The sequence below is a fragment of the Lygodium microphyllum genome, chromosome 5 (assembly GCF_053477565.2).
Source record: "Lygodium microphyllum isolate KBCC chromosome 5, Lygodium_microphyllum_v1.1.10, whole genome shotgun sequence".
Lineage (NCBI taxonomy): Eukaryota > Viridiplantae > Streptophyta > Polypodiopsida > Schizaeales > Lygodiaceae > Lygodium > Lygodium microphyllum.
In genome coordinates this window covers 48,206,373-48,229,274 of record NC_141139.1, presented here as the reverse complement: position 1 = coordinate 48,229,274, position 22,902 = coordinate 48,206,373, and the positions used below count along the sequence as shown (strand labels likewise).

Genomic DNA, 22,902 nt, shown 5'->3' with positions numbered 1-22,902 from the left:
GGCTCATTTGGAGACCCAAGAGGAACACGAAGAAAATGGGGAATCTCCTGCAAGAAAATCTATCTTCTATCATCAACAAGCATGTTCTTCATAGTTTAATCAACCACAAGAAAGGAAGGATTGATAAATAGAAAGGTAGGATTCATATTTATAGGCCATATATTGATAATAAGATAAATAAATAGATCTACAATGATAGGCATAAAAGAAAGAGGAATCAAATGGAGGTTGTTTGGAAAGGTAAGCTAAGAGATCCACCCTTAGTTGTTTAGTGTTTTGGACATGAGTAGAGGCTTTGATTTGATGTTGATTCAATATTATTGGATCAATCACTGTATGCCAAGAAGATTAAGGGCAATCAACCGCTTTGGAGGAATATGTCTCGAAACATCTTATCTATTTGCAACTTAAAATGTTTGACATATAAAAAACTTGCAATACTACATCTTTGATATACCGAGACTAAACTTCATCATCTGGGATCAATAAATCACATTGCAAGTACATGTAGCATGGTATTTGGAGTAATTGAATCTTCAAAGACCATTCTTACCACCTCAATAAATCACAAGACCAAGCTCCACTCCAGCTATCCTCTAGAGGAGATAAATCCATTGTGGAAAGTTTAATATAAAATGCCAACTTATGTTCTCGACAAGGGGTGGGGGGGGGGGGGGATCACTATGTATAAATCCTATATATGACATACGTTCATGGCATGCTTTATATATCCCTATATAACATTTTTTGTGATTTTTAAAAAAACCTTATGTAACTTCTTACCATGATTTATAAATCCCTTACTGTAAAAATTTTTTAAAGGAAAAAAATTGGCAAATCCTTATGTAATAAATACAAAACACTATTTTTATCACAGAATTGATCACAACTAGCTCTTAAGGGTTCATAAAAGAGTTTAGCTTTTTAGTGATGATGAAGCTTTGCAAAATATCTTCATGATATATGACATGCAAAAAAGTGTACTATACATAATAGGAAATACCTGCATGAGGTCAACATCCTGCATTAGTTAAAAAAGATTTAGTGGTACCTGCTCGATTTATGATGATCAACTAGACTACTTACCAAATTGGTGCAAGATCCACCAACATATCAAGGAAAGGATATGGCCACCTAAAACGTTGAAGAAACAGATGGTACACTTTTGCCTTACTACAGGAAATGGAGACTCTCAAACTACATGTGAGATCACAAAACGTCCAATACTCCTACTTAATATTAACTGCAGAAACTCTTCATTCATTGCATGGTCAATGCCAACCAGTTCATTTAAACACAAATGTGCTACAACTTTGCATTAAATGTCCAATAGTCCTATTATTAAACTTAAATGCAAAAAATCTTCAATTTGCTACATGAGAAACACCAGACTATTTTTTACAAATCAACAAGTAGCAACTTTGCATTAATTTTACAATAGATGCAAATGGACACTTACAGGAGATAGGTTTCAAGATCTAGAAGGTAATAGACCAAATACACTTCCATGAACACAATTCTGGTACTTATATTGCTAACACATATGAGAAAAAAGCTTACTGATTCTCCCCTAGTGCATGGATAATCCAAGAAAATAATATGAAAATTGCTGTCCACATGAAGAAATATGCACCTCGGTACCAGTAAAATATCTACACTCATTCCATCACTGTTAAAACGACTTCACTTATCTCACTTAACTAATAAGCTACAAAATGCTCACCATATTATTCAAAGCAAGTTTCCCAAGTAGGAAAACCAATTTTACCACATGCATACTAATCTCTATCTGAAAAAATCCCCAAGAAAGTTCTTAATACTCTCACAAACTTTATAAACATGCCCACTATGAAAATCGTGGCTTTACAATGTCCAATATTTATGACATTTTACCACTTGAATCAGCTGTCTAAAGATAAAACACAAGCTCACATACAAAACATTCTCTCAGCACTATAATCAACTATTGTGCCACTTCATAACCTAAATTGGAAAGAAAAAATATACAAATAACATCAAAGATGCATGTTGTATGATTCAAGAAAGAATGCCTTTGAACAGACCCTTGAACCAGGAACCCAATGATTGAGACTATTATCTACCTAATTTTTCAAAGCAATTAGACAATGTGGTAGTGTTTTTTGAAATAAGATACACATCCCATATTGGTAGGGGAAAGGGGCAAGGAAAGTGCCAGGTTAGCATTGTTTATATATGTAGATATGATAACCACAAACCAAATGAACATGCAGAGCTTAATCCAATTGGGATCCTTCCCCTCAATACCCCTTCTAAGAAGTTCAAGTGTCTGAGTGGGAAAGAGCCCAGGCTTACCCCCCCACACCATACAAAAAAAGGTATGCAACTAAGTGTCAAATCAAAGACGACTCAATTGAAACCACAATCTCGCACTATCGCCCAGGTTTTAATACTAGACATCACCTTTGGGACAACGTCTAAGATGACAACTGGTCAATAATGAGCAACTGAATGGTTGCTTGCACCTCAATCAAGACATTAGCAGAGCATAGCCCTTTAATCCATGAACTTTGCTGGTTAGAACTTTAGAAGATCCTAACATATACTATCATTTTTATTTCAATCATTCTAAACAGAGTGAACCAGTTGCTTTTTAGTAAGAACAACATATCAAGCAAACCTGGAACAACTTACCACATCAACAAAATTATAGCTCGGAAATATACAATTCCAGTAAACTACATATGTTACAAAAGTTGCTCCCAGAACCACCTGCATGTGGAAAATGTAATCAAGAAAGGCGTAAAAATGATTATGCGCACCTTTGAGACACATCCAAAATTTCTTACTTGGTAAATAATTTGCATCAGATAACCATCTTCTCTAGCTTCTTTTGATGTGTAGTAAGACCTCACAAAAGGGGGATCGACATCACCCACTTCCTTGTCGACTTGTGGGTATCCACTTAGCAATCTCTCTTTAGTTGTGAGCACTTTGCTAGGTGAAGAGTCGTGGTTTCTTTCCTTCAGGATTTTTTTAAATGGACAACCCAGTAGTAGCAGCCTGATAGGTGGAGGGAAAGAATTTACAATGCAAAGGCCACAACCCTATTGTCCATGTTTACTGTCCTATCAGGCATGGACTAATTCCATCAACTAGAAGACTAAGTGCACCTTGTTGAGAGAGGGGATTTTATTTTTGCGAGCTTTCATTTTCATTCTTTCACAATCAATCTCATTTTTTCAAGCTTTTTTGTGCAACATACCGATCATACATGGTTTTCATACATACACTCATAGCACAATTACTAATTCATAGTCATACAAACTATAGACAAGGTAAAAGAAAGCTTGTATCACCAATTTTTAGCTTTTGTAAAGTTTAAGTTGTAAATTTATGTCCCACTCCATGAAGTGACAACTAGACAATGCTAGGTCCAAATCCGGCATGAAAAGGACAAAGCAAATCCAAATGACAGTGAAAATACATGAGCTTAACATCGAGACATGTCAAATAGCATCTGCCAGTAAGAGGCACACCCCTAGACAATCTAGGCAAGATGTACCTGCAACTGCCAAAACCTGACACAAATAGGTGTCTGCCCAAAATGAAAGTGGATCCAAAGCAAGAGACTCAGCTCATAAGCAATCCGGAGACCAAGACATACATCAATGCAACATCCAAAGGTCGGAGGGTAATCCCAAAGTCTCAAAAAAAAACATCTACTCAAAGTCGTAAGCTGCTCCAAGACATGAACTGGGTCATGCATACACTATTCTCCCACTGGCACAAATAGCGTACAGGCGAGCTAAAGAGCTCAAACAACCCAAGTCAAAGTACCAGTGAAAAGTGACTAAGTCAATGCGTCAGACGCATCCAAGAGAGCATGACATACATGAAGCAACTATCGTAGCAACCACTGAGCAAGACATAATCCCAATGGCAATATCTCTGTCAAGTCAATACATCCAGTAGCAACCCAAAGTCAATATCCCTGTGAGTCAGAAGTGCTCAAAACTTCCAAATCGGAGCTCCAAAATATCTGTCAAGCATGGACGAACTAAGAGGCATCAACCACGGACCAAAGCATGTAATGCATAGAGCTTATCCCTCAAGTACAGACAATAGGCATAAGCGGCCCAAATGCTAGTCAAGTCGACCAAACTGCCAATGAAAAACCAATAACAACGGATCAAATGCAATGCTCAAAAGCATTCCGGAATCACGATCATGAGTTCAAATTCAATCCCCAAAGTGTAATACATCATGGCATAACCCATAGCATACATCCGGTATCGATAGAGAAGCAATACATGTGACAAATGAGCTTCAGCCCGCTCATGTACAGCAGCTCTAAATAGTCCAAAACTATCAATTTCCAGCCCAACAACAATGCCAAATCATGGGCAAATCGAATGCATACATTCCCAAGACATTCGGGCATCAAGTAGGCTGCATACTGGCATCAAATAGCACAACCGAAATGGAGTGTAAGCAACAAATGCTAATGCCAATGTTGCTACCCTATTTTCAGCCTGTTATGACAGTTTATGATAGTCCCAAATCTAAAGAAATCAGCCCCGAATGATCAAGACCAATGCCCAAAGCTTGAATGACATCAAACATGAAGTCTAATAGCCCTCTTGATCAAGGTAGAGAGCAAGAAGCAATGTCCAAGTGTGGACTTGAAGTAGACGAGTGCTAACAGCCTGGAAAAATGGCACAATCTGCCATGTTAGTGCTGAACTTGCTGCTGCTCCACGTGGACTGAAAGGGGGTAATGGGGGGCTCAAGAAGGGCCTATCAAAGGCCTATGACAAACCTCTTTGAGCCTTGATAGGTGTAAGGCACAATATGAGGGGAATAAGCTTCAAGGGTTTGAAGCCATGACTGCCCTTGCTGTTTGCAACCTGTAGACTAAAATAAAACCTTGAAAGAATGATCAAATACCTTAGTACCAATGCCTTGAAGGTGCCTCAATAGGTCGGGAAGGTGCTCGAGAAGCCGGGGAGTGATGGGAGCTCGGGGCGATTGGATATGGCTGTCGGGATGGAGATCCAATGCAAGAAGGGAGTCGATGCGAAGCTAAGCAAGCACCGAGAAGAGCTCGAGCAATCAAAAGCCAAGCTCTTATACTAGTTTAAAGGGATGAGAGGATCGAAAGACCATGCACGAGCTATGGCGAAGAGCAAGAGCAAGAAAAGAGAGAGAGAGAGAGACAAATGGGAACTCCAACAGTCACAATGTGTGACCCGGCCTTCCTTTATTCACTAGTCACTGAAAGAATAAAGAATAAGTGTGACGGTGACAGGCACCCGCCACCTGCAGTGTGCAGTGGTGGGTATTGTCAGTGTAGTAATACACGGGGTGGCACAACGGAGGCACCTTTACCCCAACACCTTTGTTGCAGAATCATCTCTTGGCCGAGAGAGTTGGGAAAGGTGACCCATAACTCATTCATAGGTGAGAAGCTCTTATATTAACTTGAAATTCATTTGCTTTATTTGGTGCCCATGATGAATTCTTACATGTAAGATAATTAAAAATATATTACTTGAAATAATTATTCCAGGGTTCCAATATCAAACATACATTGATGCTTTGCTAGTGGATGTGACTCAAATTGATAGATTTGCCCTTGATAGGTAAACATGGTGACCACGTTTTGCAAGAGCCTCAATTGACCTGTTGTGTGTAGCATTGCATCATTGTTTACTTAGCATCAATGACTATGTGTTGTTTTTTGAATAGCATCAACAAGACATAGAAGACACATCTTTATAGCAAAGATGGCATTCCATGTTGAGAGGTAGCTCGATTGATATTTGCAGATTTTCCTATGAGATTGCTTGTGGATACTCTAGGTTAGTATGTGCTTGGTAGAGCATATAGGTGAGTTCATTGCAAATGCAGTGAGAGTGGGGCTTGTGCTTCATTGCACTTGGATGCTCATGTGTAATTCCAAGGCTTATCGGCACCCTATTACTAGAGAGGCAGTAAGATAACAAAGTTGGATGCTTTAAACATATTGTTATATGTTGCAAACAAGGTTTTTGTTGCATGCTTTAAATGTAAACTTGTATCACTTATTCTATTTCCATTCATGAATAGGTACTTGATCTTACAATGTGTCTTTGGCATCGTGCCAGTCATGTTGTACCTTGCTACGATAGAGAGGCTGGGGAGAAGATTTCAGAGAGGTTGTTTCCAGTGTATCATAGATGCATGCTGGATGATTGTGTCTTTCCCACACATATTAATGGTGTCATTCTTAGAGGTGGGGTGGAGAGGTCTCATCTTTTTTATCGATAAGTAGTTTTGTATGTTTTGCTCTCAGGTTTCCTTGTATAGTTATTTCATTGTTTCTACTTGCATGGTTGCAAACATTTTGTATCTTGATTGGTGATATGGTCAGGTGGTTATTGGCTATATTTACGAAGTGCTATGACTATGTTTTGGATGTGTTTGTGGGGTGTGGTGGTTTGGCATGGGCTATTGCAGAGGAGATGAGACACTGCATGTGTCTAGAGCTAGATGACGTGTTCTATGGGGAATGTTTATCCACCCTTGTGTGTGGACTGTTACTGTGCTGAGGGAGAGGGGGTTTTTTGAGAGACTCTAGACATATCATTTTTTTGCTATATTTAGATGTTTATTATGTACTTCATCATGTGATTATGGTTTGATCTTTGAGCATTCCATGTGACTATATGGTTGGTGGGAGTGTGCCATTCAAACTTATTGCATTGTTTAGTGTGACATTATGCTTTGTGGTTTGCTATGTTGACACCATATCATTCAACTATATTATTGGCATGTGACTATATTGGTTTTTCTTTCCCTATCATTACTTTACCCAAGGGATCACAAGCATTAGGATATTTGATTTGGTTGGTTATGTTGAGAATATGCCACGTTGGTCTTGTTTTCTTGATGTGTGTTCATGTAAATACAAATTATCATACTATTTTAGTAACAATGAAGAATTACTATTTTATTTTATGCGTGGCCTACCCGAATTCTTATGTGTAGACCTATTCTGCTTACCATAAAGACAATGATCACATGAGTCAAAACATGCATAGTCTAAAGGCGGAAGATACTGCAAACCAGAAAGCATTTTCATTCCCTTCAAAGACATGTGCCCCAAATGGGCATGCCAAAGTGATACATGTGGGATAGAACCCACTGACAAAACATGATGAGGACAAGAAGAAGAGAGAGAGAGAGAGAGAGAGAGAGAGAGAGAGAGAGAGGGAGGAGGAGGAGGAGGAGAGAGAGAGAGAGAGAGAGAGAGAGAGAGAGAGAGAGAGAGAGAGAGAGAGAGAGAGAGAGAGAGAGAGAGAGAGAGGGAGGGGAGGGAGGAGGAGGAGGAGGAGGAGGAGGAGGAGGAGGAGAGAGAGAGAGAGGAGAGAGAGAGAGAGAGAGAGAGAGAGAGAGAGAGAAGGAAGGAAGAAGGAGAAGGAGAAGAAGGAAGGGAGGAGGAGAGAGAGAGAGAGAGAGAGCACTCACGATAAGGCGTCACATGAAAAGACGCGCCTGAATCCAAAAGCCAACATTGTGCATATATTCTAGGAGTCTCAGTCAACTCTGAGCTATCAGATGAACTAGCTGCCAAGATAAACTCATCACCGTCAGATGGCTCCTCAGTCTGCGTAACATTGATCTCTTCGATCTTTACACTGGACTTCGCAGGTACAATACTGCGATCAGAAGACTTTTCCTGCACTTTATCCTTCCCCTTGTCATTGCGCTTCTCATTGCGCAACTCATGACACTGTGGTCTGATATGGCCCTTTTTCCCACAATCATGGCAAGTGACATTAGCGTTGCGCCCATGCGACTTACTACGCGACTTTCCACGAGATTTGGACCGACCCTTCTGAGAGTCACGGCCACGGCCATTCCCACGGTCATTCCTGTCATTCCTGCCTCTAACTGTCAAAGCATGAGAAACACGAGAGGCATCCAAGTTCTTCCTGTTGATCTCTTCCTGTAGAAGAGCACTCTCTACATCAGACAATTTCAGCTCAGTATAGCAGGAGCACACAAGGCAGTACAAAAGACATCCCACGACTCTCCAAGAGTCCCAAGAAAAAAGAGTGGGGTCACCTCATCAGGAAATGTGATACCCTGCAATGTCAGATTCTTCAAGATCACATGGAACTGGCTCAAATGAGCAGACATCGTCGCATTCTCCTTCATGCACAGATCCATGAGCTACTTGAGCCAATACATCTGACTAGCCGAGCTCTTCTTATCATAAAGATTCTTGATCTTTTCCCATAACTGCCATGCGGTCTGTGCCTCATCCACTACATTGTAATGAACCTGCTCAGTCAGAGAGAGTATGATTGTGGACTTACAGTATGCATCCAAGTTAAACCAGTCATCATTGCTCATACCTACAGCCTGCTGCCCGCTCAATCGAAGTGGCTTTACATGGTTCTTCTGCACCAAGACCTGCCAAATCTGGCTCTTCCAATAGCCATAGTTGGTACCATCCAACTTCGTGATATTAAATATGGCATTATCAGTCGAAGACGAAGCCATAATGCAAGCTGTAAATGCAGAGACAGTTCAAAACTACTTGTTGTTTTCTGCTGTAAACAGCCAAAAAACCACTAAATCCAAGGCAAAATGACTGGGAAACTGACTGAGAAGCTGCTGCCCACCAAGTATGAGGTACAGTATACCAAATCAGGACATTTTAGCATGAAAAATACAGCTCAGTCCACCAATAAATGCTTGCTGTAATAAATTGCAGACCTGCAATAATGAGAGCAAACTGTCCCAAAACTGGATTCAAAAATGAGCCCTTGGCTTTGGTGCATTTTGATGTTTGTGGGCCCATGCCTTGTATGTCTATGGGTGGTGCGAAGTACTTTGTTACCTTCATTGACGATTTTTCTAGGAAAGTGTGGGCTTATCCCATAAAGCAGAAGTCCGATGTCTTGGCAGTCTCTCAGCATTGGCTTGCTCTTGTTGAGAACCAAACTGGGTGTAGGTTGAAATTCCTTAGGACTGACAATGGGGGAGAATATGTCTCACGTGCTTTTGAGCAGTTATGTGATGAGACAGGGGTATTAAGCGTCAGTTGACCGCCCCTTACACCCCACCCCAGAATGGTTTGGCTGAGCGCATGAACAGGACTATTCAAGAGCGTGTGTGCTCTATGCTTAGCCATGCAGGCCTACCACATAGCTTTTGGGCTGAGGCAGTTAGTACGGCAGTGCATGTCATAAACCAATTGCCTTCTAGTGGTTTGGATTTCCACGTTGCAGAGGAAGTTTGGGCTGGTAAGCCACCCTCTTATGCGCATCTCCGTGTCTTTGGATGTGAGGCATTTTGCCATGTGACCAAGGACAAGAGGAGTAAGTTGGATCCAAAGAGCATTAAATGCATCTTTCTTGGCGATGGTGATTTAGGAGAGATGGGCTATCGCCTATGGGATCCGCAAGCACGGAAAATAGTATGCAGCCATGATGTAGTTTTCCATGAACACAAAATGCATAAGCAGCCTGAGAAGGTGGTTGAGATCCGCAAAGTGATCTTTCAGGAGGAGCCTCGGGCTCCAGCACAACCAATAGTACAGCCTGCAGTAGTTCCTTCATAGGGCCAAGGTGTTGGACAGGTAGTTGGGCAGGCAACAGAGCCTACGGTGAGACGGTCTACTAGAGATAGACATCCACCTGATCGCTATGAGTCCTCTATGCAGTATGTCTTGCTGATGGATGCAGGAGAGCCTCTCACCTATGATGAGGCTATGCGCAGGGGTGACAGTCACTCCTGGGAGAGGGCTATGCGGTCTGAGATGGACTCCTTACATAGGAATATGACTTGGGATCTTGTTGCCTTGCCTGAGGGCAAAAAGGCTTTGCCATGCAAATGGGTGTACAAGCTAAAAAGTACCCCTGGGCACCTCAATCTGGCCTATAAGGCTAGACTTGTAGCTAAGGGTTTTAAGCAGGAGCATGGAGTTGACTTTGATGAGGTCTTCTCTCCTGTCATCAAGATGACTACCCTCCGCTTGGTCTTGTCCTTGGTCGCGCAACTTGACTTGGATCTTTATCAGATGGATGTTAAGATTGCATTCTTGCATGGGGATTTGCATGACGAGATCTATATGGAGCAGCCTAAGGGCTTTGCAAAACATGGCAGGGAGCACCTAGTGTGCAAATTGAAGAAGAGTCTTTATGGCTTGAAGCAGGCACCTAGGGAATGGTATTATAAGTTTGATGCCTTTATGCAGTCACAAGGCTACATCAGGAGTGCTATGGATCCGTGTCTTTACAGAAGAAAGCCCGTGATGGCAGTTTACTGATTTTGGTTCTCTATGTTGATGACATGTTGATAGCAGGGAAAGCTCATGCAGAGCTTGATGCTCTAAAAGCTCAGCTCAAGAAGAGCTTTGAGATGAAGGATCTGGGACAGACTTCACATATTCTTGGGATGCGCATTAAGCGTGATAGGCATCAGGGGCTTTTGTATCTCTCATAGCGGGAGTACATCCATAAAGTCCTCGAGCGCTTCCGCATGCAGGACATGAAGCCTGCGGACTGTCCTTTGCCTTCTCATGTGAGGGTTTCACAGGCCGATTGTCCGCAGACAGATGAGCAGAGGGCCGAGATGGCCAAGATCCCTTATGCATCAGCAATGGGCCGTCTCATGTATGCCATGATAGCTACTCGTCCAGATATTGCGCATACAGTTGGTGTTGTGGCGCGTTATATGGCTACACTTGGCATGAAGCATTGGGATGTCGTGAAAGGTATCATGAGGTACCTGAAGGGTACTGCAGATATGTCTATATACTATGGCAGCCAGGATACAAGGGTCGTGGGTTACACTGACTCCGACTATACAGGACATGTAGATAGTAGGAAGTCCACTTCTGGCTATGTGTTCACTTATGCTGGAGGGGCTGTTTCTTGGATGTCTAGGGTGCAGAAGTGTACGGATTTGTCTACCACTGAGGCCGAGTATATTGCAGCCACTGAGGCTTGCAAGGAGGCTATTTGGCTAGGCCATCTTGTTTCTGACCTTGGGATTGATGCTGTTCCTACACTGCATTCGGATTCTATGAGTGCCATTCAGTTGGCTAAGAATCCGGTCTTCCATGCGAAGAAGAAACATATTGAGGTAATATATCACTTTATTCGGGGTGTCCTGGAAGACAGGTCTGTTGACCTTGTCAAGATCTCCACTGACATCAATCCTGCAGATCTGCTCACGAAAAGCCTCACTACTGAGCGCTTTGTCTTCCTTAGGAGATTGATGGGCATTGGATGAGATGTTTCCTTTCCTCATCCCTTGTACCTATGTACATTTGTACTGTCTTTTCTTTTCTTTTCTCTCTCACTGGGGCAGATTCGCCTTTAAGTGGGAGGTTGTTGGGGTAAAGGCGCCTCCGCCGTGCCACCCCATGTATTACTACACTGACAGTACCTGCCACTGCACACTGCAGGTGGCGGGCGCCCGTCACCGTCACACTTATTCTTTATTCTTTCAGTGACTAGTGAATAAAGGAAGGCCCGGTCACACATTGTGACTGTTGGAGTTCCCATTTGTCTCTCTCTCTCTTTTCTTGCTCTTGCTCTCCGCCATAGCTCGTGCATGGTCTTTCGATCCTCTCATCCCTTCCAAAAGGAGGTGGTGGGTGCCATAGATGATTGTGTCACATTTATTCTTTGTGGATATTGGAGGTGTTTGGTTGGCTCATAAGACATTTTTCTCTCTTGTCAATGAGGCTAGTAAGAGGTGTAGTAGTGGCCCCAATGGTAGCTTGAGTAGCCTGCACATTATCATGAGTACCTTGGGGGGGCTTGTGTAGTATCTTTGCAAGCTTTGATGGCTTGAGTACTTCCTTCTGCACCCTCAGTACCTGTAATTTCTTACTCATTTGTAGCAATGGGCGTGGCAAGTGAATCACGAGTAGGAACCTTTTCCATGAACTCGACAAGCATGATTCAACCTTTAAACCCTCATGCATGAGCGTAAAAAGCAATTCTGCAAAAGCAACAAGGCGCTTTACATGGGTTGAAGTACTTACTCTTATGTAGATCTTTCTCTTGCTTGGGGATATCTCCCATAGGGTAATTGAGCCGCCAAGGACAAACATTTGCCTCCCATGCCGTCAAGTTCCTCTCACATAACATGGTATTCTCATCATGAATATCAATCCACTCTCTTGTGAATTCTGGAGCTGCATCTAATGTCTTCTCTTCTACACACTGTAGTATCCATCTGCAACATTCTAGATCCAAATAACTCCATAATGATTAAAGCACTTACCATAAGAGAAGAAATGATTACTCCTCATGTACAACAATAATAATAAAACTATAAATCACATGCTTGGATGAATGCACAAGCTCTGGCATCTTTTGTGTAGGGTTTGAAGACTTCACTTCATCCAAGAGACATGCAAAAGCCTACAAGCATTTTACAAAAACTTAATATTGACATGTACATTAAGAAAAAGCTCAAGAACGCAATACGGACATATTGTGTTGTGTCAACTTTCATGACATGATTCTTCAAGCTAAATTTGAAGAACTCCTCAAATGAGTCTGGCAATTGTAGACCTTCTACTTGCATCCTTTGGATATGTAGCATGGCCTCCAAATGTAAATGAGCCCAATATGTCTCTTTCTTCATGTAGACCCCAAAGAGCTTGTAATCACCAAAGTGAGGGTATTGGGGATCTTTATACTTCTAAGACTCATAAGATGTAGTAATATTTTTTTCCTATGTTGCACAACAACATGCATGAATAGAAAGCATTGAAGGAAAAAGGCAACATGCACACAACTTTCTTTATAAATACAAATTACATTTTTGGAGAAATTTTTGGACTTGTAAGACAATGCAACTTGTCTCTTGTGATTTTGAGCATGTTCGTATCATCCCACCTTAGGCTAAATAACAACTTAAAGAAATCATCACCATTTTGGGAATTGGCAATGCATAAGTACTTGTAACCCCTATCTTTGAGACGCTCCTCTTTGGCTCTTATAGACTTATCTAATTGTTTCTTTCTCTCTGCCTCATCTATACCAAGATCCTCAACCTTTGTAGTTTCTTTTGAGATAAAGGCATGGAATTCATCCTATCATGCCAAAACAAAAATAAAATTATAGCGAGAGATAGAAAAGCACATTCCATACAAGAGAGCTAGAGATAGAAAAGCACCTTCCATACAAGCTGAGATATTAAATTGCAAGGAGAGTTATACCATGGAGCGGCACCATGATGATTCCTTCCCTCTATACTCATCTCAACCTTAGCCCACTTCCTCATGTCTGAACTCAATCTATCTAGAATGGATTCTTTGTTTGCAAGACTAAACATTTGGAACACGTACACCTCATGAGCAATATTTGGAGTAACATGCGCCCTAGAAATACTATTGGAAACAAAAATAAGCATAATATGATAATGTAATCATAAATATGATAATGAGAAGCTCACTTTAAGGAAGAAGGCTTACGTATTGGTGGTATCCAATGCAAGTAGTAGCTCTACTTCCTTCTCCTTTGGCACCTGAATGAATTGACACCATACACAAATATGAAATTGAGCATTATCAGAGTACTCTATAATTGAAAATCAAATAACATAAGAATAGAATACATGTATTCAATGCCTACATGTATAATGGACAAAGTATAATGATTACTTACTTTCTTTGATGCGTCTCCACCATGTTTTTAGCCCATGGTTTCCATCCCAAACTAGGAACTTCTTGCCCCTAAGATCTTGCCATTCTCTCTCAAGAGCCATCTCAAACTCCTCACTTCTTTGATGCCAAATTGGACCCCAGTCATCTAGATTGTTGGCTTTCACAGGTATGATCTCCCCTTTGGGACCTGCAACTGACACAGGTATGATCTCCCCTTTGGGACCTGCAATGACACAGTGAAGTGTCCCATAGTCTCTAGATAACCAGTAGAATCAAAGGAAGGAATCAACCACTGAGCATCGTCTGTGGCAAATCTGACTACCTCATGAGCTACCAATCTACAAAGAGGCACGGTAGGAGGCAATGTCCTCTTCTTGACATAAAACTGGCTGAGTACATCCTTCATCAATCCTAGAGAGACTTGCTTACCTAGGTGCCTCGAGTGCTTTTGTTGTTTTCCATCTTGAGCCTCCCCTTGAGCATTATCACAACTCATCTTTTCATTATCATCCAGGCCCTCATGGTGCACATTGGTCTCTATAAACACAGATGTTAATAAACAACAATTAAAAAAAAAGCAGCAAAGAAATTATATATATAACGATAAACATCCATGAGTAACAAGCAACAATGACATATAAATGAAATGAACATATAAGTAACTACCTGTCTGCTTAGCAATCTCGCCAATGGTATTGGAGTCCCCATCTACTTGTGCTTCATTGTCAATGAATACACATATTTTTGGATTACATCATTTTTTCTTTGGAGGAGTGTCCAAAGGTCTCACATATGATGATGCTTCCTCGCCCATGATTTATCTCGGAGCACATCCCAAATGTAGCTTCATGCTGACTTGATGATTACTATGACAAAATGACACAACAATTCCATATAGACATACACAATAATGCTAAGATTCACCTTCTCTCTTGTGGATACACATCTCCCATCTTTGTCTCCATCAAGCAACTTATCACATGCACATCTTGGGACAAGGTCCAATACAAGGTTGCCTATTATCCTACAAAAAAAGAACAACGTTAGAAGCCCGAATTAGTCTTTGTCTAAGTATCTTGGGCATCATAAGTAGCTTCATTTGGTACTAAAACCTAGGATATGTGCACCTTGGACAAAGACCTTGCAATATCCTAGATTGGGCATCATAAGTAGTAAAACCTAGGATATGTGCACTTATCTTTTCTATGTGAACATTGAGCCCTGGGAATGGGCCTACTATCAAGCTTGGGATTTTTTCTCTTCCAATAATATCATTGAGAGCTGAGAGGGTAAGAGATGAGCATAGTTCCTAAAGAATATGATAGGTGAGAATGAGGAGAGTCTATAGACCCATATGTGTTTATGTATTTATGTTATGCTTTATGGCCTCTTGGGTATAGAAAGTGCGAGTGGTTTACACACACACACACACACACACACACACACACACACACACACACACACACACACACACACACACACACACACACACACACACACACACACACACACACACACACACACACACACACACACACACACACACACACACACACACACACACACACACACACACACACACACACACACACACACACACACACACACACACACACACACACACACACACACACACACACACACACACACACACACACACACACACACACACACACACACACACACACACACACACACACACACACACACACACACACACACACACACACACACACACACACACACACACACACACACACACACACACACACACACACACACACACACACACACACACACACACACGCACATATGTACACACACACACATATGTATGTATGTATGAGTGTGTTTATACGTACATTGAGGCTTTATATATAAATATGTACAAGTCAGTGACCATAATGTGCTTCTATATGTATCTTTATGCGTGTGTGTTTTGGTGCATATCTATGTGTGCCTATATGTCCCTGTGACTATGCGTTTGTGCTTGTGCTGCTACTATGCCTAATGCATGTGAACATGTAGCTAAAGTAGCTTATGCATAAGCTAGGAAAAAGCCTTTTCTTGTTTATGCACATGAAGTAAAGATTTTCTGCACGATTATTTTCTTTGCTACTCTGTGATGAATCTATGCCACATAGTAGATGCACTCTAATCGGATGAAACTCATGATGTTAAACAAAAGAATAACTAGGTTTCTCCTATAACTAGTGATGTGATGACCAAAGGTGTCCTATACCCAAGATTAAGTGGGAAACAAGAGTATTAACCATGTTGTCATATTATGGAATGCCTAGCCTGCTGGTCATGCAGCATCCAAAAACTATGTTGTGTGAAAGCATGTTCTTTTTTATCATTGTGAAGCTACTAATGTGGCCTTTAGATGCTAATTATAGAGAAAAAGCAACATCAAACTCATGTTGGACAAGGAAAGTAGACAAAGCAAACTTTCATTCGAGTTAATTCAAGGTTTGGTAAATCAAGAGGACTCCATCATATCAGGAGTTGCCTACATCAATGCGCATTTGCATATCGCAAGCCATGGTGCCTCCTACCTATATCGCAAGCCATGGCGCATCCCTATATTAGACTTGCTATAGGTTGTGTATGGTGTGTTGAGAGAGACGCCTCTCAATCCACAGCCGCATTGATAAGGGGAAATCTTGCCGTATGGTGCATTGATAGCCTCATTGACCATCATCAGCCGTATTGACCATCAACCATATTGATGGCCGGGTTATCAATGACCATCATCAGCGGTATTGACCATCAATCGTATTGATGGCCGTATGGTGCATTGAAAGCTGTATTGACCATCGGTTGTATTGACCATCAGCCATATTGACCAATGTGCACCCATTAGCCTATGATCGGATCAAACTTGCAATGTGATGACCAGAGTTAAAAGCATGAATGACCTGGAATGGCCAGAGTGAAACATAGGAATGCCTGATGAGTGCCAGGAGATGAGCTCACTTCTGGTCTGCGTCCGTGCAGAGACGATTTGGCGGCTCCTATGGTCAATTTAATATAAACTTCACCCAAATTTGTCTAATGGAAAATTCATCTAGTTAAAGATCTCTAGATTCACTAATTGTGATTCATATTGACTTATTCTAGTTAAAGATCTCTAGATTCAAATTTGACTAATTGATATTATGGTTGGCAATTCATCTAGGTCAAAATTCATTCAATTGATGTCACGTCTTGAAATTCATCCAATTTGCAACCTCCAAATTCATTCGGTCATCCTTGAACAATTATTTTTTATAGAAAGCTAATGCAACATTTATTTTTTTAATAGAAAGCTAATGCTACCTTGAACTTCCTTTAAACCTAGGACATGTGCATGTGGGTTGATGCTTGCAACTAGATATTGCTATTTGGAGTAATATAGGCCAGGGTGGAGTTAATGCTACAAAGGGAAAGAGTATATTTAAAGCCTTTAATAAGTGACTACACCCAATCATGCCTACTCTTATACATTTCTCTGTTACACAAAAGACTCTATCCTCACTATTTTACAATGGAGTCTATCCTCCATAGCAAAACAAGTCTACTCACATGTGCATACACACACATACATACACACACACACACTCTCCTCGTATCTTGGCCTATGCACCAATTGTCTCACCTAAAATGGTTATATGATCATAATGTGCAAAAAAGGGAGGTTGACAGCCCCCCATCCTCCATGTGCACGCAAATGATGGGGGGGCTGTTGCTCCCTTTTTTTCTTAGTGTAGGTAGGAAGCATATGCAAACGATAAGAACCTTAGTGAGTTCACCTATACACCTCCCCTATGATCTGCATGTGCACAGTTGACTTGACTATTTTGCAATCTTGAGGTTGATGACTTGTGGCTCAATGACCCAATGATCTTGAGTGAGAGAGAAAGACGTACACAAAAGTTGAGAGAGAGAGAGAGAGAGAGAGAGAGAGAGAGAGAGAGAGAGAGAGAGAGAGAGAGAGAGAGAGAGAGAGAGAGAGAGAGAGAGAGAGAGAGAGAGAGAGAGAGAGAGAGAGAGAGAGAGAGAGAGAGAGAGAGAGAGAGAGAGAGAGAGAGAGAGAGAGAGAGAGAGAGAGAGAGAGAGAGAGAGAGAGAGAGAGAGAGAGAGAGAGAGAGAGAGAGAGAGAGAGAGAGTGTGTGTGTGTGTGTCTCTTGGCTTGCATCAATCAAGGTTTGAGAGAGAGAGAGAGGGGGGAGAGACACAAAGGTTTGTGAGAGTGAGAGTGAGAGTAAGACATTGAAAAAATCAAGAGTTCATGTTGAAAGACGTCTTTTTTAGCAAGGCAATGTTTTTAAGTAGGATTATATCGGGCTCTTACTACCAAGGTAGCTGGCGGTGACTCTGGAGATTATATTACTAGGCCTGGAGGGTCATACTAATGTGTGTGTAAAATGTTCCAGGAAATAGCCCAAATGTCCTTTTGTGTCATTGTTTAAACATCTCTCATGCAAGTCTCTCACTCAATCTAATGATGTTTTAGAGATATTGAGCCATCACTACTAAACGTTCTCTATGATGTGTCATAAATGGATAGTCCTTCTGTGGCTCTTAAAATTTAAAGATTCTGCTAATTCATTAATTAGTCTTCTCAAGTTACAATGACAGCCACCCACTACAACTTTTACGTTATTCAAACCCTCTTGAGACTTCCTCTATGACACCCTTTTTCCTTTGCACTTTACTTATCCACATTTCCATTGTGGCCTTCATTGAGGAGAAAGCTAGGCCAGGTAGATTGAAAAATTTACTAGCACTTTGTGGATCTCTGCAAAAGGTGGATGAGCTGCCAACTGAGTATAATGGTATGATTGCTTTTGAGCTTCCAGCTACACACAGTAAGAAATGAATGATGGGTATGGAATAGAAATATGATGGTCACCTTTGATCGTGGCCCTCACAAACAAATATGGTAATAGAGTGCACTGTGTGTTTGAGCTATTGTCTTCAATGTCCCAGGGTAACTTGTCCTTACTACATCACCGAGAGAAGATACAATGATATTTTTTCCCATGGTCATTTAGACAGACAGGTGAGCATGGACTATCTTGCGAGTGAGAGAAACTCCAAGATAACACGTCACTATTGTCAAAAGGTTGTTAGTTGTATAGCCATTTGTAGATGCTCAATCTATTATGTGTTGCCATTGGACCCTACAATGACACAGTTGGTGATCCATGTTGGGGAGCATGCCCAAGATGTTCAACAAGGCACAAAGAGGGCAACCAATGAAAAGGTATTGAGCCTTGTCAGCATAGTCCTAAAAAATAAAAAAGGGAGGCCCATGAAAAATACAAATGCTAGTTGCTTGATAGATGTTGTTTGAATCTTTGACAAAAGAAGATAAACCAAAGGTGACTGAGGTGGATCTTAATCATTTTTTAGAAGAAATGATGCCACTAGTGCAGAATAAAGGGTAAGCTTTTGTATCATTACTTTGTACTAATGTTGTATGCCTTACATTTGAAATAACCATCTAGCAAACACACAGGTTCATTATTGTTTCACAAGAGAGAGCTAATCAAGTTTAGGTCATTGGTGATGGGTATGACAACATACTTCTTTTGCAAAGGCATTGTGTCTTTCCATTTTTCCATGGAAGTAGATTTCTTGGGTAAGATGATGCCAATGAGAAGTGCTTCTTGTTTAAAATGTCCACTAAGGGACCATCATTAGGGGTGCACTTAGTGAATCGTATGAGGCAAACATGAATCGAAGATCTATGAAGTGCATGGGTGCACTTCGATCACACCCATAGGGTTGATAGATGGGAAACAATGTCTTGTTCTATTTATGATCCTTGGTATGTGGTAACATTATTATAGCTTACATTAAAATTGAATTGTTGCTAGCAAATACTATGCTAATGTATCAATCATTAACTAGCATGAGAGTATTGCAGGTGGTTGCAATATGTGAATTTAAATGGGAGGATGAAGAGTCTCAAATCTTGTTTTGGAAAAAATTAAATTTTGTCATGGTTCGATGTGGTCACGATCCTCCTGACTTTGATGGATTCATGTCCGATGAGGCAAGTGCAAATTGGTTGGCAGTAAAGGTTACAGTGGAGGATCGCATAACATAATGGAAGGGAGAGAGCGCTCTTGTCTTTTTCATTGGGAGCAAAGTTTACAAAGGCATACCAAGAATTTAGTCACCATAGATAAACAAATGCATCACATTGAAACGTGTGAACATGGAGGCTAGCAACAACAAGTCAACAAGCATCGCTTCACACCTCTGCTATCCGAGATTGATGGGCACAAAATGTAAACAAGGATAACATTAAGTCTTTGGATATGTGGTTAAAATGGTAGCAGCAAAGAATTGCCCATTGGGGAGGAATTGAATCTCATGTACGTCTGAGGTTTTCCTTAGCTCATTAAAAGAATTGCTACACAATGCACTAATGGAGAGAGCTACTAACTTTATTCTTGGATTTGACTCTATAGGATAACAAAAGTCCCTCGAAACATGCTCAGATTCCAAGCATAAACTTGTTAGAAAGCATCCATGCTAGTTGGTTAGCAGGCGAAGGTGGAAAACGAAATATATTAGGCTATGATGCATGTGTTAGTGATGTTTTGAATGCATATATCCATTGTGCAAAGAGGTTGGGCTATATCACGAGTAGGTATATTGGATATGGGCCTTCAATGGACTCTTTGATGGAAAATGCTAGCAAAAAGAAATCCCCAAATCCTACCTTTGTTACGTGTGCATTGCAAGATGTTGTAGCTGGTAGTCCTTTGTATGAGAAGCCCATAATGCAAGGTGATAGGGAGACTCTACATAGAAAAAAGAAGGGAAGTGGAGCAACTGCAAGTTCCCACAAGCTAGGATGTGTGATTGAGTCAAGGCAATGGAAAAATAGGGGTAGGCCACGAAGTATACAATTTGATGATGGTGAGTTGGAAGAGATATATATTCAAGTTTCTAAGGATAATGAAGAGATAACAATCAAGCCCTTGGTAAGTGAAGTAAATGTGCCAAATGCAAGAACATCGGCTTATGTAGTAGAAGAGGTAGAAGTGGCATAGGAGGAGTGGGCTTTACGAAGGATGCCACCTAACTGTGTGAGAAAATATTTTGGTATGGAGGGTAGAAAGAGTTGTAGCAACAAGTTACAAAGTTGGAAAATGGGGCTAGTCGCACCATGCTTTTGGTCTGAGAGAGCCTATAAGGACAATACCATTGCACAATGGATATGGTTTTACAATCATGATGTCACACACACAAACATTGTGCAAAAACAAGTGATATATCACTAATAGTGTTAGGGCAATCATGTAAGATATTCCCTATCATGTGGAAAGCCCAAAAATAAGCACAAATCATTCATTATTCTGGCCCACTCATCATCATGCTCACATCAATAGGGTGTAGCATGTCCTTTTTTATTGCAAGAAGATTAGGGTGTAGGAATCTTGGAAAGTTTCTAGATATTGTACTCTTTTTGGGAGATACAGAAGTTCTCCATTGCTCACTAGAGGAAGGTTTCCCATACTCTTTCTAGATATTGCACTCTTTTTGGGTGATGCAGAAGTTTTGTGTGTAGAAATCTTGGAAAATTTCTAGAATTCTGTATCGTAGCTTCCTCAATTCTAGATAGTATATGTCTTGTTGCAAGCTTGAAGTAGCTCAAAAAATCAATTTCAATTACAAAAGCACGAAATTGAAAGCTTGCAAAATAACAAACTCGCTGAGAGGTAATGCTAATAGATATTGCATAAAGGGTGATGGAGAGCAATATCCCAAAATAGACAATAAGAAGAGTGAAACTCCATCTGTAGAAACCATTTAAAAAACAGTAAGCTTATCAAAAGTCAAATCATGATATAGATTCTGTGAATTTGAGAATGAGGATGATTATGTCATCAAAGGCATGTATAGAACAGTGACGTACTGTGTATAGTGCTAAAAAATAAAGGGTCCCTAGAGAACAACGTCATATATTAGGATAGACAAATAGTAAAGAAATGCCACAACTCTGAGCCCGAGAAGCCAACCATAGTGAATTTTTGAATGGCATGTCTTCCAGATATGTTGTTTATATACAATTATGTAGCCTACCCTCTCATAAGCACTCACAACCCTGATGGCCAATATGAAGTCTACCACCACAATGACCACTCAAATGGAAAAAGGAGAATAAGCCATGGCAAAAGACGAAGGGCCTCGAGTCGTTCACAAGGTAGCAGCACTTCATGACAAACTTGGGTTCATGCATGACTGAATTTTGGTGTTGGGGAGGCACGATCAGGCAAGGGGCATGTGCAATTGAGGTCAAGGGTTTATGGCTCCATGGATGATCAAGCTGAAGCTATGCTCCGTGGATGGATGTGGCTCCATGAATGTTCACGCTGATAAGTTTGTTGATGTTGGAACAAGGAGGCCAGGGGCTAGGGCTTCGTAGCTGAAGCTATGGCTCCATGAATGTTTAACTAATGGGGTTTTCTGATGCTGGAAACACAAGACGAGTGGAACCTCCTTCCCTATTCATGCATATACTCAAACTCCAAAAACCTATTTTGATGAATGGGAGTATACATAATAAATAGGGAAAGAGGGAATTCAGGCTATTCAATACGCGCTTTATGGTGATCAATAAACTTGACCCATGATCCAATGTTGCGATCGTAGCAGATATGTTGTTGCAAGTCTTGAAAATGTCAAACATGGGGGACACATAAGTAGCCATTATTACTGCGTTTGTAAGGCTATTCGTCAAGTCATTGGGTCCACACACACACACACACACACACACACACACACACACACACACACACACACACACACACACACACACACACACACACACACACACACACACACACACACACACACACACACACACACACACACACACACACACACACACACACACACACACACACACACACACACACACACACACACACACACACACACACACACACACACACACACACACACACACACACACACACACACACACACACACACACACACACACACACACACACACACACACACACACACACACACACACACACACACATAGAGAGAGAGAGAGAGAGAGAGAGAGAGAGAGAGAGAGAGAGAGAGAGAGAGAGAGAGAGAGAGAGAGAGAGAGAGAGAGAGAGAGAGAGAGTGTGTGTGCGTCACGTGTGTGTGTGTGTGCCTCTTAGTCTCGCTTGCTCGAAGCATGCAAATAGCGTGCGCACTGCGCACTAGTCTTGCTC

The 22,902-nt window shown here is 41.1% G+C and overlaps 1 pseudogene; it reads right to left on the bottom strand.

The window, feature by feature from the left end:
- Nucleotides 1–954: 954 nt before the first annotated feature.
- On the bottom strand, nucleotides 955–21,838 carry LOC148035792 (uncharacterized; annotated as a pseudogene).
- Between the last annotated feature and the right edge of the window lie 1,064 nt (nucleotides 21,839–22,902).